Here is a 19,879-nt window from a genome sequence, read left to right as displayed (position 1 = left end):
ATGTTTTTAGTGACTTCTTTGAGAAGCTGTACTTATTCTGAACTGCATATTCCCAGGCTTTTTTTTTTTTTTCATAGAAAAATAATCTAATTCCTTATGTGGCTTAATCATGGCAATCACATTTCTACTCAGTTGAATATAATCCTGACACGCAATCCTTCAAGGCTAAATTCCAATGCTACATAATGTATGAAGACAACCACTCTCATCTAAGTCATCATCCTCTCTAACAGGGAATAGGGAAGTAACCTCTTAATCTTTTCTGCTTCGACTTTTCTCACGAACATTTATATTATACATCTTTTTTTTTTTTTTGCTCCACAGCCAGAGTGATACTTTTTAAATATTTACAAGATCTTGACATTCCCAGTTAGCAACCCAATCCTCCAATGACATCCCATAATCATGCTTAAAATAAAACCCAACATCTCTCCATCTATGACAAGGCCCTGCATAAACTGAATCTTGCTTATATTCTCCCCTGCCACTCTCCCCACCCCTCTCTCTCTCTCAGTTCCTTGAATAATCCAAATATATTCCAACACCAGATTCCTCATACTTGTTCCCCCTTTTCAAATATTGGAACCCTCACTCCCTCAATTCCTTCAGGTCTCTACTTAAATTTCAATCCGTAGTGTCTTCCTTGATTATCTCTTCTAAAAAACTATATGAAACTTCACTCTTTCTGCTCATACAATATTATTTTATAGCACTTAGCATTACACCTATTTATATTATATTATATTATTTATTCACATATTTATTAACTGTCTTTCTCATTAGAATGTGAGCTTCATGAATCAGGGATTTTGGCTGCATTCTCCACCACAATATCTCTGGCATTTAGAACAGTTCTAACACATAGTAGGTGGTTAATACATAATTGAGAAATACATAATTGAAGGGAAGGAAGGAAACATGGAAGAAAGGAAGGAAGATCACAGATCTTGGTTAGGGATTTAAAATAGTCGGTGTTCCTTAAGTGAGAGAAAATGAAGGACTGATTTAGGAACTGCTATTCCTCTGAGAATGTTTTCCTAAGAATAAGTGACAATTACTTGAGATAACATCTCCCTGGATTCCTCCTTACATCAGAAGATGGCAAAATCACTAAAGCATGTTCTGTCCACACCTTGCTCTGACAGTTACTAGAGGGAGTGGTGTTAATGTTGCCACAGCAACGGTACATCTTATGTCAAAGCTCCAGCTTACTTTAGATGTGGTAGCTGGTTTAAAAAGTTTTCTTGGGGATTCAAATATATATGTTGCTTTTGCTTTCCGATTTTCTTAACCAGTTGCTTATTGTTAATCACGAACTCTACATGTAGTGCTGACACTGCTTTTGAACTCTGTCCCTTCGAGAGAGGACTAAAGAATGCACTGGCATTTGCATGCAACGGTGCTGCATGTGTAAATGCTATCATACTTCTTGTGCCATTGATCTCAGATTGGGAAGACAAGCTTTGTAAAATACTAAATAGAAAACGACTGTGTTTCTCCTTGTGGCACCTGTTTCTCGCCAAGGCTCACACAGCCCAGCATGCTCTGTCTCCACTCTCTTGTTCCTGTTTGGTGTGGTCTGGATACACAGAATATCTTTCTGTCATCTAACACACCGTATTGCTTCCCTCTGTGAGGTCTTTGAACTTTCTGTTTTCTCTACTCAGACACGCCCAGACATTTTCTTAGCTTACTTCTTTCCTTTCTTCATTGCTATGCTCAAGTAGCACATACTCATGTGCTATTTGACAACCCACCCTAAAATGTTTGAAAATTTCAACTCTTGCCTGCCCCCACCCTTTTACTTTCTCTTCGTGATCATCTTTGTTTTTCCTTATAATATTGTTTACTACCTGCTACTATGCTTATATTTATTCACTTACTTGTCTTCTTCATGAGAATGTACACTCCAATATGGGAGGGACAACTTTGTTTTGTTAACTATGTATGAATAATATAGAGTTCTATAACCATTTATTTATCCATTTAACAGTGGGTGGACACTTGGGTTTTGGCCAGACTGGGGCTCTATTACAAAGCTGATAATGACACTTATGTCCAGGTCTTTGTGTTTTACCTCCAGGTCTTTGTGTGAACTTACATTTTCATTTCTCTTAGATAAATACCCTGCAATGAAATTGCTCTGTTGTATGGTAAAGGTATTTATATTTATGAAAAACTGCCAAACTGTTTCCCCAAATTCTTCTACCATTTTGCATTCCCACCTGCAATATATGAAAGTTCAAGTTGTTCCACGTCTTCATCAATCCTTGGAATTTCAGTCATTAACTTTAACCATTCTAATAAGCGTAAAGCACTATTACACTGAGGTTGAAATTTGCATTTCCTTGACCACTAATGATGTTAAACATCTTTTTTTGTGCTTATTATTTGTATATATTTTTGAAGAAACATCTGTACATATCTTTTACTCATTTTTATTGAATTATCTTTTTCTCAATGTTTATTCAGACTCAGTGTAAGAACAATCACATAGAAAACATTCCAGTACATTTTATAAGATGGTTGCTGAAATTACACACCTTATGTTATTCACACATAGATCCTTGTACAAGGAAAATTTTTCTCTCCTAAATAGGGAGTATGAGATTTTCCATTATGAAATGGGAATTGTATTCTTATCATATTTCCAATTTTCCTTTGAACAATGGGGGTTAGTTCAGTGCTGAATTTAACACTTAATCACAGGAATTATGTTATTTTAGGTTTTTAATATATGTGTTCACTTCCTGACATGCTTCTCTGTTTTTCTATTAAATACTCATGTTTTTATTATGTATCTGCTTTTAATTCAAGCAGATTCACATTTCTCTTGAAAGTAGATGACGTATATCTCAGTTTCTACACATTCGAGTACGGACAATGATGCTTCTGATCCAACTCACAGGGATGCTAGAAATCTCATTAGTGTCCTGGCATTGTTCAGACATTTTTGGTTTCTTGGATTAGTTTAATCCAAAATAGCCTTTCTACAAAGTAATTATTTTCCTGTGTTTTTCCAAATACTTTTTACCTTGAAGATACACAAGTATTTATACTGATAGCAGCTTTCTCATTGTAGTAGTTTTATGCTATTTTATGAAAATATGACATAATTTTCTAAAACAGAATACATAAACTTGTTTTTTTTTTTTTTTTTTTTTGAGCTCATATCTACCTTTACCTGTGTTTTTGATGTCAGGAACCACATTTTATACATGTTTGCACTCCTTATGACCCCGAAAGATCTCCCTGTGCATAGTAAGGTATTTAATCAATGTTGCTTAAAAAAGTGCTAGATAAAGGAGTGGCAGGAATTTTAAATTTTTGTACATCATTTATTTATTTATTCAGACAAGCATCCATCTCTTATAGGGCAGACATATGTGAATTGCTTTTGGGGACCTGAAGAGGGACATAGGACTGGAAGTTGCAGCAATAATGTTTTCCAAATGTAGTTTTCTTTCTAGAAATATCATGTCCACTTAGTGATCAAACAAATGAAATTAAGAGAATGAACATGATGAGGAAATGGAGTGGCCTGGTGGGGAGGCCATTGCTGGAGAAGAGCTGGCGGGGGGATGGTGAGCTCGAGAAACAGAACTCTCCATTTGGAGGGGCCCTGGAGTCTGCAGCTGTACTGAGCTCTCCTGGAGTTGAATATCAAGGGTTAATTTGCCATAATAAAATCAGCATGAACACCGCCAAAGAGGCCTGAGCAGACCCTCAAGTAAGTAATTAATTCTGGCTGCTTTCCGCTCTCTAGCTTTCATCATCCTTAATGTTATCTAATTGTAAAATTATTCTTCAAACCTTCCTACTATAAAGGAAGAAAATGCCCAGATCTAGCCTGCTTTTCTTGAGGGCATGGGTGCCTCCTGCATCTTGGTGGAAGTACCCAAGATGCTACTAATTAAGGATGTGTGAACACTTGAAAACTTTTGATCAACTTTCATAAAATAGCCTACAAAGGAGTTCTAGAAAAGCTTTTCTCATGTGCACTGAGATTTCCTTTGGAGGGAAGCACAGGGTTTTCTCCACAGCTCCTCTGACCTTGAGACCCTCACAGTGACTCTGTGGGATTCTGAGACAGGGATGCACCTCTATTAGTCTGTTGTCACATTGCTATAAAGAGCTACCTGAGACTGGGTAATTTATAAAGCAAAGGCTGGGTAATTTATAATTGACTCACGGTTCTGCAGGCTGTACAGGAAGCAAGGCTGGGGAGGCCTCAGGAAACTTATAATCATGGTGGAAGGAGGAGGGGAAGCAGGCGCATCTTACATGGGTGGAGAAGAAGGAAGAGAGAGTGGGGGAGGTGCTATGCAGTTTTAAACAGCCAGATCTCATGGGAACTCACTCTCACAAGAACAGCAAGGGGGAAATCTGTCCCCATGATCTAGTCACCTCCTACCAGGCCCCTCCTCCAACACTGGGGATCACAATTTCATATGAGATTTGGGCAGAGACACAAATCCAAACCATATCAGTACCTAAAAGGCAAGAAGGAGCAGAGCAGAGAGAAGTTCCTGGCCTGGCCCCTAGTTACTGCTGCCACTGGGGATGATACTGAGAAAAGGGTTGGGGACCGTCCCACCTCACAATCTGCTGAGCCTCCCAATGCCAAGGGCTTTTAATTCATGGCAATGCAGCTGGATACACTGAATTTTCACCTTTAAAGGACACGTTTATCCTGTATGTCTTTCTCCTTAAAACAACAAGGTTTTGCAAGCAAAGTCATTTCTCGATTCACAGCCATGGCAAGGGAAACCAAGCTGTCTTTTCCATTGTGATTACCTGCCCAGGCTTCAGGTCTTGGGGTCACTAGGTAGCCTTAGCAACCTAAGTGCAATGTACTATTAAAATAATGACCATTTCTCCAGTCTAGTTAAAAAATAGAAGAAACAGCCTTGGATGGCATCCTGGTCAGGGGGGAAATATCTCATGTGTCTCTGGGGTGAGATATAAAACTGAGGGCTTGACCTCTTTTGGCCATTAAAGACCTTTGAGTCCTCTCCTGTCTCTTTGTTTCCTACAAGAGTAGTGGTAGTATTAATTCTGTGGCTGGCTAAATTCTAACTGGGGTAATTATACTGTCACCCTGTATTTCCCTGGAGATTCAGTTAGAAAAGTTACTCTTTGATCATGCTCTTAAATCCTACTGTGCTAGGCTTTGTAACATGGCAGGTGAAGAATGGCTATTGGATTCCACATGCCTCCCTCCGCTGGGTGAGTGATGCTAATTCTATGTACGTGTTCTGCTGAGTGCTTGGGGATCCTTCTAGGGGGAGCTGCTGCAGTAAGCATGAGCTATTATTAGTCTACTCTCAAAAAAAGAACTTGTTGTTCTAGGCTATATTCCTTAGGAAATTTTTAGTCAAAACTCCAGACAATTAGCAAAATAATGGAGAAGATTGCTAGAGGTATGAATTTTGTGATACATGTGTCTATATGTATCTTTACAAATACATGATAAAATACACATATATGTGCACACACACAGATAAAAATAAATTGCTTTCCACATATAACATGTTTGATCCTAAATATCCTGAGCAACCTATTGGGTCATTGTCGTTTACTTTTATATAACATCTCCCAGGCTGACACAACCAGTGAAATGGGGGTCTTGGAGGAGCTACGTAGGCTGGGCACCTTTCAGGTGGTTTTGATTTAGAGCCAAAAATTATGACTGAAGATGCTTTAAAATTATTGTAAAGGAATCATGGAAACAGTAATTATAGGCTTCAGGGAAACTCCTCAAATGCTGAATTATTAAACTCTTATAAAAAACAACCTAAATACAGAGAGTGTGCACAGCTTAAGGGCTTCATGTGTCCTAAGCACTTAAATCAAACGTATGGCTGAATAAGGAGCCATATACGTAACTCCATGCTTAGAGCAAGACACAACTACGGAGGAAATTTTAGGGCAAACCTAATCATATGAATGCTTGTATTTTTTAGTCTCTTCTTTTGTGCCTCCTCTTACCTTATATTTATTTTGGTAACTAAATTCAAAGAAATATGTTTACAGTTTTTATAATCCTATGTGGAAAAAAATCTAAATGTGTATTAAGAAGGGATTATTGTCAACATCAGACTATACGGCAGACATGATCTTGTAGAGCACCATTTGTGATCATGGAAAGATGCTAAATAAGAAATCTGGATACAAAATCCTAATTTATATAGTTCCTAATTTATATAATTTATATGATTGTACACGTTTGTGAAAATATGTATTTCTGAGTGCATGTTGTGCAAGAAGTAATTCTGGACATCTACACCAAATCTAACAGTGACTGCTTCCCGGGGGTTTCATTTTGATCTTTTTTTTAGTTTTGGTGAACATTGTAAGTTATGTTTTATAATTAATGTCAAATGAGTTATAAAGGGTCACTGAAAATTAATGAACAACAAGACCAAGAGAAAAACATGTAATCCTGACCGCAAGGTACACTAGTACAACAGCTTAGGAAAGAAGAATTCACTTTATAGAGTTCTATCAACTATCTATTGTAAAAGTCAACGCAGTGGACCAGTTTATTTAAAATACAGTATTTTGTTGGTTAGGGGGAAAAAGTTGCTGAAAAATTTGCTGTGAGATGATACCTGTCACATAAATTTAAATTCTGAAGTTTTCAGCAGAAATGTCAGCAAAAGCCTCTAACTTGATGTACCATTTGATGACCAAGAGACCGACGTCCCTCCCACAGGAGACCTGCGTGGTGCTGTGGCTGCAGGTGATTAGCCCCTCTTGGAGTCAGGGAGCCTGAGAAGGACCCAAGAGGGCCAAGGCAGAGAATGCAGCGGCCATTTGGGGGCCCAAAGTGTTTGGGGACCCTGCCACTCCTAATGCTGCTGATACTAAATAATAAATGAAATAGCAAAGAAACAATAAAATGTTAATCAAACACATATCACTACAGAGAATCTTATCTAAACTTCTTTGAGAGACCAAATAATATTTTCAAGTATTACCTTGTAGAATATCCCATTAATCTGAGTCTGAAAGCAGCTAGGATTGTTGGATTTCAATGTGTGCTTACTGTGTGTCAGGCATTCTTCCAGGAGCATCACATATATTCACTCATGCAAAAGTCACAGTGAGTCTAGGAGGTAGATGTTGTTATTTTCCAGATACAAACACTAGGGCACAGGGGAATTAAGTCATTTGCCCAAAGTTAGATACCTAAAATAAATGCCAGAGTCAAAATAGAAGCCGTTACCTTTTCACTCATGTGAAGCACTCATACATTCCACTATCATTCTAGAAATTGCTGAGAATAGTCTTTACAGATTTTTCTGAAATTCTGTATCTTTATGTATGAAAGAAGTCCTATATGTCAACTTCAGCATGGTGAACATTGCAGCAAAGACTTGTGTAAGCGTTGGAGGAAGTATGAACTCTTTGTCATTCTTAGTTGAGTGGACCCTTAGAGACTAAGCAGGCTATGGTTATTGGCTACAGAAACATCATATTCATATCATCCCAATTTCTTTCTGCAAAAACTGAGATGGATGTAAGTACTTGTATAGGCTTCCAATCCATTCTTCCCACCTTTCTAAGCCATGGCTACCGCCAATAAAATGAGCATGTTTTCCAAATAATAAAAACTAAACACATGATCTGATGAATTATTTTCTCCACGTTTTGAATTTATGTATATGTATAACTATAGACTGTTTAATTTTATATCATATAATTATTTATAGAATGTTATAGAAACACATAACGTGGTTTTCATATGTAAAATGGATTGCATTTATTAAAAACAATAATATTGCATGAAATATAAAATGACCCTGGAAAAATTTCCAGCATATGATTATCAGACATTGAGGAGATATTATTCATTATGCAGTAGGGTTGGAGGATATATTAATAGCTGGCATTAGCCTTCCCCTTGTAAAAAAAATATCTTTACCGGGAAATGATCTGGATGGATCCTTCTTGGGAAGGTGAGAATCAGCTGTGATAACCAGCAAAGGGGTTCGCTGCATAAGACCGAAGAAGAAGTGGATTTGTTTTACATCTCAAATGGAGGGGAAAAGATGATGACTGCTCCTGAGCATGAGGAAAGAAGATAGAGAAGCCAAAAAGATAAATCAATTCTGAGACTGCTCAACCCGGCCTTGCCCTGGGAATCTTTATGAAGTCTGTATTCTTAAATATGCTTTGCGTGGGTTGAGATATTTAAAAAATTCAAAGTGGCTGAATGAAACACTAGTGTCAATCAGAGCAGAACAGAAAACAGACCTGAAGAAGCAGAAGCCCAGAGAGTAGAGGAATCCGTGAACAGAGTTGACCTTACCCTCACCTTGCCTTGGGAATTCAGAAATATGAGGGAAGGTCTTAGGTAATGGAATTAAGTATGTACAAGAGTGAGAAGATTTGAGGTGAGAACACCTAGCATTTAAGGGTAGCGAGGCCCATATGATATTTGAATTACATTTATAAAGACATTTTGTTTGGATCTTTGCAACATTTAACATACAACATAGGATGAAGAAGAATCTTTATTCCATGGCTTGGTGGTTTAAGTTTGTATGATTTCATGGCTTCTGTATACAATAAAACAAAGCACCCCGCTTATGAGCAGAAAGAAGTTTGGTCACAGTTGGAATGATTTTTTTAGGTAATTGGAATTTTGCTTTATAAAAGAAGCATGTACTTAGCAATATGGCTTCGTTACGTCACAATCCTGATGCTAAATAGGTTCCTAGACTAATCATTGCAGTACAATGGTCAACCTGGATTTCAGCTATAAATTGCAAGCATAATATGTAACAGATAATAGATATATTAATGGCACAAGTAAGTTCTATACCTCCTCCGTCTTTCAAATAGTCCTTTATTTTCTCTTTGAAAAAATTCTCATTTTCTTTCTCTTATCCCCTTTTTTCTTTCTCTCTCCTTCATTAAACTATAGCTGTTTAGATTAATAAGAGACATCTTGTAATAGGAGATATAACCAGTGTGAGCATAGGACCACATTCCAAACAACTTGACATTTGGTGGATAGACTTGATCTCAGTGTTAACAGAGCCATATGGACAGGACTAACAGCCACCGGTGGCTGCTGGACTCAGAGGATATTAGGAAAATCCAAAGAGGTATTATCTCTGCTTCTTTATATCTCACTCATTCCAGTTCACTATAATTTGTTACCATCCTGAAGCACTCAACTATCAACCCTAAAGAATATCATTGGCATCCTAATTACCAATCACAATGGCAAATTTTCATCTTTATTTTACTTGACATCAAATTTAACAATACAGCAATTCCCCCTTGTCCTTCAGGGATATGTTCCAGGGTTCCCAGTGGATGCCTGAAACTGCAGGTGGTACTGAGACCTGTACATACTGTTTTTTCCTATGCATACATACCTATCATAAAGTTTAATTTATAAATTAGGTACAGTAAGATATTAAACAACAAAATAGAACAATCATAACAACATATTATAATCAAAGTTATGTGAATAGTTACTTCTGTAATTTTCCACTTAATATTTTTTGACCACTGTTGATTTCGAGTAACTGAAACTGAGGAAAGAGAAACCATGGATAAGTGAAGACTACTGTATTGATCTCTCCATTTCTTTATCTTATCCTGAGTTCCAAATGAGACTATTCTTGTTTGGTTTTTATGTTGCTAACCATTTGCCTTAATCTCTTTTGATGGTTACTTCTCTTTTCTGTGATCTAATGTATTATTCTGTCTTTAGCTGTCATTCCCAAAACACTATCTCTATTTTAAAAATACCCCCAGACAGAATATACGAGTCTACTAGATCTCTCCAACTAAGCTATTTACTCTCAGTGTCTCTCTCCTGCTCTCTAACCCCTCACATCAAATAAGTCATCAAGTTATATTTATTCTACTTTAGCAATGGTTCTTACCTTAATTTTATCTTATATGCTAGAATATAGTCACCCTTTACTTTTTTCATAAAACGTAGTAACAGCTTCTAAATGATGCCCCTGTTCACTCTTCCATACCATCTTCCATACAATGAGAAGGTTTCTTTCTCACATTGTGGTAGACTCTCACATTGGTGGCTCCTCAATGAGTTGTGTCTCCCAGAAGTCATGCCCTTGAGTAATCACAACCTACATTGACTCTGGGGTTGACCAGATGACTTGCTTTTACTAATCATGTATTAATAATAATGATGCAACTGGAGATTTCATAAGTGCTGGAATGTCTGGGATCGTCTCCTAGAAGTCTTCCCTTTTGAATTCCAGCCACTATGCTGTAAGGAAGATGGTTTACGAGTGACTGTTGGAGGAAGAGGGGCTGTGTGGGAAGAATGAGGCAACTCAACCAATAGCCAGCACCAAGGCCCCAACATGAGTGAGGCATCTTGGATTTTCAGCCCCGGCTGAGTTCCCAGCCGAATGCAGCTGCATGGGAGACCCCAGTTGACCTGACACGGAGAACTGCCCTGCTGCCCATTGAATCGTTACAAATTGAAAATTGCTGTTATTTTAAGCCTCTAAATTTTGAAGTGCTTTGTTATGCAGTAATAGAAAACAGAAACATCATGCGTAAGCTTAAAATCCTTTGTTGGTTTCTAATTTACCCAGAGTGAAGTTGAAATTCCTCCCGATGTCATATCATCCAGGACACAACTTTTGTAGTCCTGTCTCCCATCCTTCCTCTCCTCAGACCATTCACTCCACTGTCCTCAAGTGGTTCGTTGTGACAGTGCACAGCAATGTCTCCTGTGTGACAACGCTCCACCACTTTCTCATGTGGTCGATGCCTCGCCCTTCAAAACCGTATTCAACTTCTTTATGACTTCTTACAGGCAAAGCTAGTCACCGACTCTCCTATGCTCTTGTAGCACTTAGTCTTTGCCATTTCTTTACGGCAATTAACATGTTTGTTTGTGTTAGTTTTGATTTCGTATTTGTTTATGTATTTGTTTCTCCAATGGAACTTAGAGATTACATCATCTAGTCCTCACTGACCTCTCTGGCATTAGTTTTACTTTCCTACTCTGGATACTGTAGCCATATTGAATCATTTTCACTCTCCCTGGGGCATCTTCCAGTCTTGTCCTTCCCCCACCCCTCACCCACATTTCTGTTTTCTACACCTCTCCTCAACCACCACTTTCTCTCTTGGGCATTAACTTCTTCAGGGCTTCCTTTCCTAACCCTTCAGTACTGTAGCACATGTTTGTCAACTAAAGAAAGAAACTGATGCAAAATTAATACAGAGTTTATTTAGGCCAAGATTGAGGATTGCAGCCTGGAAACACTTCCAAGTTACTTGGGATGTGATCTGGCAACAAACAAGAGTCTTGAGTTTTTAAAGAAAAAAGAACGAATAAGGAGGGCAGGTGATGACAAAAGTTGTTTTCAGGAATTCTCATTGGTCTATGAAAATAACATTGATTAGCGATTGGCTAATTGTTGAATTATAGAGTATGCATTGTTGAACTATAGAGTATGAGTTATGGTGTCCAGTATATGTAGTGTATGGCACTGAGAAGATAATTTATGTCTGTTTGGCATCAGTGTAGAGCCGGCAGAGCAAGTAGCTTCAAGAGGTGATTACCTAGCTCAAGGGTGAGTGAGAGGGGACTGCTGTCACTTTTCCACACCTCTTGGGGGGTCGATCATTTAAAGGGGATTAATGTTTCTCAGACAGAGTTTCTTTTCTCATACTCCCTCCCTCTATAAACTACACTCATAGCAACTCTATTTACCTACAAAGCTCACTTTTTCTTAAATGTCTCTTTATCTGCACTTCCCAGGAGAATAAAACCTCTTAGAATCAGAGAACAATTCTTTTTTACCCTTGTGTCTAGAACAAGACCTAGTACAGAGTGTGTACTCAAGAGACATTTTCTTCAACAAAGGAACAAATGAGTGGCTGAATGAATAAGTGGCTGTTCTTTATGTATGCCAACCACACATCCTGGCTTTTTAAGGACAGTTATATTTTCAAATGCTCCATGCCAGAGTCTCTGCATGCACAATTGTACTTGCCAAATTTTGGTTGAGAAAAATAAGATCCATGTACCTATAAGAGTAAAGCATATCAGCAATATTGCCGTTCTTTATTTAGACTATTCACTTAATGTAGGCTAAACTTGCATTAACTTTTATTAGCAGCCCTATCATACTGTTAGCTTATAATGAAATTGTGGTCAAATAAAATCCCCAGGTCTCTTTCACATGAACAATTGTCAAAATGTATAAACAAACTGGTTGAATTAATAGCTGGGAACAGCTAATAGGGAAACCCTACTGCTTAAAATGCAATTCTTTCCGGGCCAAATGTTCACCCATCTTAACAGTAATTGCACAATGCATTTCAGCGAAGACCTCATTAAAACTTCATGCTCACCTGTGTGCAAGCAGCACTGAGGATGCATATGGGTTAGGGCAATGGCCAGGTGATTGCCTCCTGGGCTTGCCCAATTGTGAATTTCAGTTAGAGCCACAAAAGTCTGTGCCTTTGTGCCATGATTTATTATAGGGAGTTTGTATCCCAGGGGAGTTCAAGCAATTCAGAAGCAGCGGGAAGAGACAGGGAGGCAGGTGAGCAAAGAATTGAGTGACTGTGAGACGTATTGTGACACCTTGTTAATTATTAACTCTGGCAGCAGGTTGTCAAGTTAACCGGAAGGGGAGGGTGGACCTAATTAAGTATCCAAACAGCATTTCTAAAGAGCCGATATGGTCCAGAAACATTTTCCATGGGGTTGGGCACAAATAAGTTGTCCATCTTGAGTCCAGGGGAACCTGGTTATATTCCAAAAATCCTTGTGATTGTATTCCAGAAATTTAAGCTGTGCATATCTGCACTCATTGCCTGTTGGAGGTGAGGCATGTGCATCGAGTTGTCTCCAGTAGAGGATACATAGTAGGTTTGATGGCCAATTTTTAACCCAAGTCAAGATGAATGGCACATAGAGAAGAAGAAAGGCATACTTATTCGGACTACATTAGGGGTACTTGTTTAAATCACTTTTCTGTTCAGTATAAAGTCATTGAGAGAGCACCCTATGACATACTTTGTAAGGATTCAACTATTAAGTGACTCTTCTCCAGGATAATTGTGGAGAAATTCTACTACATGTCAGACAGAATGTCTGACATGTAGTAGACCCCTTGAATAGATCAAGGGGAATCAAAATCAAGAAGCTGGGTGAATAGAAAAATGCAGCCCTGATATGGTTTGGCTCTGTGTCCCCACCCTAGACTCATCTTGAATTGTAATCTTTACATGTTGAAGGAGAGACATGGGGGGAAGTGATTGGATCATGGGGGCATTTTCCCCATGATAGTAAGGGAGTTCTTATGAAATATAGTTGATAAGGGTCTGGTATTTCCCCTGTGCTCTCTCTTTCCTGTCACCTTGTGAAGAAGGTGCTGCTTCCCCTTCTGCCATGATTGTAAATTTCCTGAGACCTACCCAGCCATGAGGAACTGTGAGTCAATTAAACCTCTTTTATTTATAAATTACCCAGTCTCAGGTAGTATCTTTATAGCAGTGTGAGAATGAACTAATATAAGCCCCTGGGAGGAGGCAGAGAAGAAAGGGCCCCTGTGGGGTGCACAGAGAGAAAGATTTTCCCCTGCAGTTCTGCTTGGGGGGCTCTCTATGATCCCAGAGGTGCTGAGGATCCCACAAAGTTCTTGCTTAACCAAGTTACCTAACCTGGCTTCATCTTGGATCCACATGTGTAAGATAAAGAATACCTACTTCACTGAGTTGTCATGAAGATTAAATGATGTAACATAAATTAATTTCCTAGGCAACCCTTTTCTCCATAGCAGGAGCTCAATACATAGCAGGTACACTATCCATGCCTCCCTTTAAGCCAGGTAGGGACCAACAAGTTGGAGGACTCTCCCAGAAGAGGACTTATCTTAAGATGTCTGGAGACTGCTTCTTGAGGCAATCAGAGAGCTTTAGGTTGTGTAACGTGCTTGGCCAGGTGCCATGTGACCTTTCTGCAGTATCTCTGTGTGGGACTACCCCAGGTGTGCCTTTTACAGCTGGAATCAGCCCTTCACATAGACTGTGATGCGAAGGATGCCTCCTACAGCTGTGCAATGTACACTCTGCAGAGAAAAATGTCTACTTGAGCACCTCTTACAAATTACTCTGTTTGTAGATTTTATTTTTCTGTTTATGAAAGCGAAATGTAACATATATATTTATATTGAAAGTGAAATGTTCTCTCTCTCTCTCTCTATATATATATATATATAGATAGATAGATAGATATATAGATATGCATGCCTCGGGAAGTTCAGAAAAGCCGAATAATTCAACTGACTTAGAAACAACTCTTCTTATATCATTAACATTTTGGTTTTTTTCTTTTTATATTTATCTCAGCCTATTTGGGGGTTATATACTCCTTTTCCCCCTTTAGTCTTAAGTTTAATTTAACCAAAAATGGAACTAACTCTTTAATCATTAAGAATAAAGGAAAATCCTTAGTGATTCTCTGTGTAGGATGAAAAACTTGGCAATGTTTTCTTCTTTCTGTTTCTTCATCATTCCCTTGTCTTTCTGACATAATCTGAAGTATTAGTTAGTTACTGTGGGGATTTTACATAGTATGTCTTCTCTATAAGATTTATTATTTTGATATTTACATGTCATAAAGTGAAATTAAATTTTTAAAGAAAAAGAGACAGAACCTAAAGAACCTCCACTGTGACAGCTTTAGGACCCACAAGGAGAAATCATGCATTAACGAAACAAAACAACCTAAAAAAGTTTTGATGAAAAATTGGAGGCTGATCTGATAACTTTGAAGCTGTATGTATCTCTGTGAAATGCAGTGATATTCAAATTTGTGCAGTTTGAGGAAAAAACTTGAAATTTATTTGTTCGTTGTGTTGTTAATCCTTCCTTCTCACTCAGTATCACCAAAAGAGTTACTGAGTAGATGTTGCCAAGTGGGGCTCAACTCTGAATATTAAAAATAAACTCCTACAATGCTTTACAGTTTGCAGTATACACTTATTTAATTGATTCTCTGTAATAACCTTTGAAAGTTAAGGATTGTTGCATTCATTTTTACATAGGAGGACTCTGAGACCTAAAATGGCTGAGTTATTTTCTCAAGGCCACCCCACTAGTTAGTGGTAGAACTTTGATTTTTGAGTCTTCTCCAAGCTGAGATGCTTCCAGGGCAACCAGCCCATTTGCCTGAAAGAGCAGGAAGGCCCCTGAGCTCCAGCTTAGGGTCAAGGTTGTGAGTTGTTTTCCACATGCTGGTCTTTAACTGAAGAAACTATAAACTTCATACCTTCACCACAGGTTCCAGGTCCTATTCTTCCTCTTAACAAGGAAAGTCAATGGGTTTATATCATTGTTGTCCAAGAATAAATTTACATTCTTTTCTCCCTTGCATTACTTTTGAACTGCACTGAACACATCTACACACAAGTTCACTCTTCTTACAGAAAAATAGCACATCAATACAATATTTTGATTTTGTTTCCTATTTAAACTGTTGAAGCAGAAGAATAAAGAAGTTGAATTGTTTCTTAAATTGATAGAATGGAGCCCCACAGAGTGCATTTATCTCAGTTTGATATGTGCCAGAGGATTTAAAAAACATTTTTAAAAATACCTAATTTTTTTACCATAATTTTCTTTCTTCCATCCTGTATGCACCACAGTTTTTGCTGTCACTGAAATGGGTTCACTCATCCAGAGTCTCCCTGTTATTACTTACCAAGGCCATCAGCGTTCTATAAACACAGTGATGATACTGCTATTTTTGGAATGTACTTAAGAATCTTGATCTAAGTCTCCTCTAAAGGATAAGAAACAGAAACCCAAGAAATCTGGTATTGTCTTAACAAACTATCCCGTTATTAAAAAATTAAGATGAAAAGGAAAATAATAACTTATTCACTACGAGAGAATATAGGAAATAATATTCCAGTTCAAAGCAAAAAACATGAAAATACAATCAAGATAATTTTGAGAAATCTGTTATCACCCTCTATGTTATGGAACTAGTAATCTACCTAAATTTAGGGTTATAGCCCAAGTTTAGTCTTTCTATCATATTAATTGATTTCCAGATCTATTTTCAATGGATCCTGTCATTGTTGCTCTAATCTGAGAAACAGGAAATGGAACTATAGGTCTCCATGCTTTTCTAAAGTGTTTTTTTGATCTTCTGATATTACAGGTAATGAAAGTCACCCAGCATCATTGCTTTTTCAGTAGGAGGTAAAATTTAACCTATAATGGAAAGTGTTTACTGAAACTGAGGATTTTGTTAGGTTAGGAAATGGTTGCTGCTGAAAATAGATACATTTTAAAGGAACTAAACTATTGTAAAATACTGTACTTTCAAATCCTTTGGAATACAAAATAGTAAGCTTTTCAAATGCACCACTATGCATAGTTTGCTACATAACCCATAACTGGAACCTTTTGATTTATGTATAAATAAAAATATTTGTAAATTGTATTTATATTTTTGCGATTAAGGATAAATTTTATCAATTGATCACCGCCTCATATTTTTTCCTTCTGTGAGATAATATAAGCATATTTTTAGAGATACTGTAAATCTGCTGAAGTTCCTTGCTTAACTAGATTTCTCCCTAGAGATTAAGGGACATTAACCTTTGTTAGGCCCTTACCATGTGTCAGGCAATGAGCTAGGTGTTCTTTATACATTACTTCATATACATTTCACAACCTTTGTGTGAAGGAAATACTATACTTCCCATTTTGCAGATGAAAAGACTGAGCCTTAGATTAGTTAAATAATTAGACCCCAAATCAAGCAGCTAGTAAATGGCTGAGCTGGCATTTGACCCGGTTTTGTCTGCTGGAGAAACCTGCCTTCATTTCTTTTCTTCTACATCAAGGTTCTTCTAAATTCCCCATGAAAGCCGTTAGTTTCAGCAAGTCGGCTGACTACTTCCTTTTCTTACCAAGCCCCTACTGCAAGTTCATATCCCTCAATCTATCAGTACCAAAACACTTCATTTTAGGACTCCTCTGGAGCCCTGGGGAGAAATCAGGGGGTGTTAGCATGCATTTAGGGGAAGTACTACATTTACATAGCTACTGATTACATTTACATTTCCTCACCTGTCATTCTAGCCTCTACCCAATCAGATCGTATAGCAAACACCTAAGAGGAGAAGAGTGTGTAAAAGAACCCACCCAATTTGTGTCTTTTAAAGTAACTAACCCATCTTTTATAATTTGCAAAAAGAAAAACCAGAACAAGAATCCTCAATTCTGCCATTATTTCTTACTTTGTATTCTGTGGGTACTACATAAAAAAACTATACATTTGCTGTGTTAGTCAATAAGCTTGAATAGGCAGAAATAGGCAGTGCTTTCGATATGTCCTCAAATCATAAGAATCAGTGCCATGCCACACTAAATGGAATCCGATTTGTCCTTTAAGGGGACTATTGTGACCAGTCTGGGTCAGAATCAGGATCTTAGCCTCTTTGGGCAAATTAGGGATCTATGGTTCATAGCCTCAGTGTTCAATCTGCAAAGAGACCATGGTAATACCCCATAGAGTGGGAAAAGAGCAAGCATGTAACACGCTCAGTGCAGACTATAGCTGAAAAAATGCCAGTCACACCAAGGGTAGCAGAGTCCTTTCCTGCCAAGGTGTGCTATGACGGTCAACGGTTTTATGTCCTCAATCTCACGGTGCCCTCATTTTCTGGTGATTGGGAGCAGGCTCTTTAGTATTTATCTCCTTGTTAATTGAATGACTAGTTCTGGATAATGGATAATTCTCAATTTTCTATTTTTAGAAAGTGTATAAATATCTAAATTAGATTTAGGCAAAGTGAGCTGCAGTATTTGATATGCAGAGAACATAATTAGGTTGCTCCGTTTACCTACACGGTCGCAAGCAAACTTTAAGTCATTAATCTGTAAAGGACTTTGATGAACCTTTGAACTAGATAAAAATATGCCAGTCATGGCGAAGTTCTACTCGATTCTTTGAGAACTTTCAAAGGACTGAAAGTGACTAATATATTTGGTTTTATAACATCATCCACCAGCTCTGATCATGCCACTCGGAAATCTTCAGAGGATTCTCACTGCCTCAGAGTCAAATAAAAGGCATTTGGGGTGAGCTAAAAGCACTGCGCCAGGAATCAGGAGACCCTCACTCTGCACTGCGCCAGGACTCAGGAGACCCCCACCCTGGTTCCCTTCTTTCCTTTATCCTCAGTGATCTTGGGCAAGATGGGTAGCCTTTTGGGCCTCAGATTCCTCACTGTTATACTGAATTAAAGATAACAATCCTAGGGTCAGAGAGAGGCTTACGTGCCATCATGTCTGTGAAAGTCCTTCTGAGAAATCCAAGTGTAGGTCTGACGTTAGGCTTGAGCCCCCAGTACCTGGGAACACCCAGACCTGATTTCCCTTCCCAGGTTTTTGTCTCTCAACTTCCCCACACCCTCTCCACTTCCCAAAGCCTCCTACTTTGCACTCCCCGAACCCTCCCTGCCCTGCTGACTGACTGTCTCTGTGCCTCTATCAATATTCTTTCCTAGTACAAGAGTGCCCCAGCCCCCACAGGAACCCATCCATCAAGGACCAGCCCAAATGCTGCCACTTTCGGAAATCCGTCAGCCCAGCTCCCCTCCGCTTCCACAGCATTTCACATTCTATTTCTTAGACTTGCCATATTCTACCTTGCTTCGTGTTTTCACACACAAACGTGCATTTGTTTAGTTTATGCATCATTAAAGTTATCTAGATTTTGACCCTGTGTCTCTTTTTCTCCTGGTTTGGAGAACTCAGCCCACCACTGTGCCACCCATCCTCTTCTTTCTCGCCTGCTTGCGGGCCTGACTCCATCTCACAGGCCTCTTTTTCTGTATTTCAATCTCAACAGAATGTATCTACAGTCTGCAAAGGTGCCCAGGTGTCCCTAGCCCCAACTCACACTGTCCTTGCTTTTCTTTTCTAGTCAATGTTATGAAAAAGCCTTGTATGATGCAGCTTTTGTTTTCTCACCTCCTCACTTCTCAGTGCCTGAAATCATTATCTGATGTCCACAGTGCTCTATGGAAACTGTTCTCTGTCATCGCCACAGTGAACCAACCCCTCTCCTACCTTTTCCTAATAATTGTTTCTCCAATTCATCCTAAATCCGCCTCCCGCCCCGCTGAATACCTCTTCAAGTGTATACATTCTTATGACGTCACTTGCGGAAAACTTGTGTCTAAAATGTATAGACAAGTCTCAAAAAAGAAACTGAAAAAACAACCAATAAACGTGAAAAATAATATTTAACCCTAATAGAAAGCAAAGAAACATAACTTAAGTGAAATCCTTTTTTGAAATCTTTCTTATTCATAAAGTTTTTTAAAAAACTACTCAATACAATTGAGTTTAAGGATAAGCAAACACATTTTGTGAACAGTGATTTAAATGTGAACTGGTGTAATTTTCCAAAATCCTCTAACATTACATGTGCATAACTTCAACCAATTAAATTTTAGTAATACATACTAATTTCTTATTGCAACATTGTTTATAAGAGCTAAAACTTGGTAATAATTCTTTGACAACAGAAAATTGCACACATCCATACAATGAAATATCATGTAGCCACTAAAAGATGATGTACAGTTAGTTGACATGAAAATATTATACAATATATATTTAAGGCCGGGCGCGGTGGCTCAAGCCTGTAATCCCAGCACTTTGGGAGGCCGAGACTGGCAGATCACGAGGTCAGGAGATCGAGACCATCCTGGCTAACATGGTGAAACCCGTCTCCACTAAAAAAGTACAAAAAACTAGCTGGGCGTGGTGGCGGGCGCCTGTAGTCCCAGCTACTCAGGAGGCTGAGGCAGGAGAGTGGCATAAA

The sequence above is a fragment of the Mandrillus leucophaeus genome, unplaced genomic scaffold (genome assembly GCF_000951045.1).
Source record: "Mandrillus leucophaeus isolate KB7577 unplaced genomic scaffold, Mleu.le_1.0 Scaffold166, whole genome shotgun sequence".
Lineage (NCBI taxonomy): Eukaryota > Metazoa > Chordata > Mammalia > Primates > Cercopithecidae > Mandrillus > Mandrillus leucophaeus.
This window is presented reverse-complemented; position numbering follows the sequence as displayed.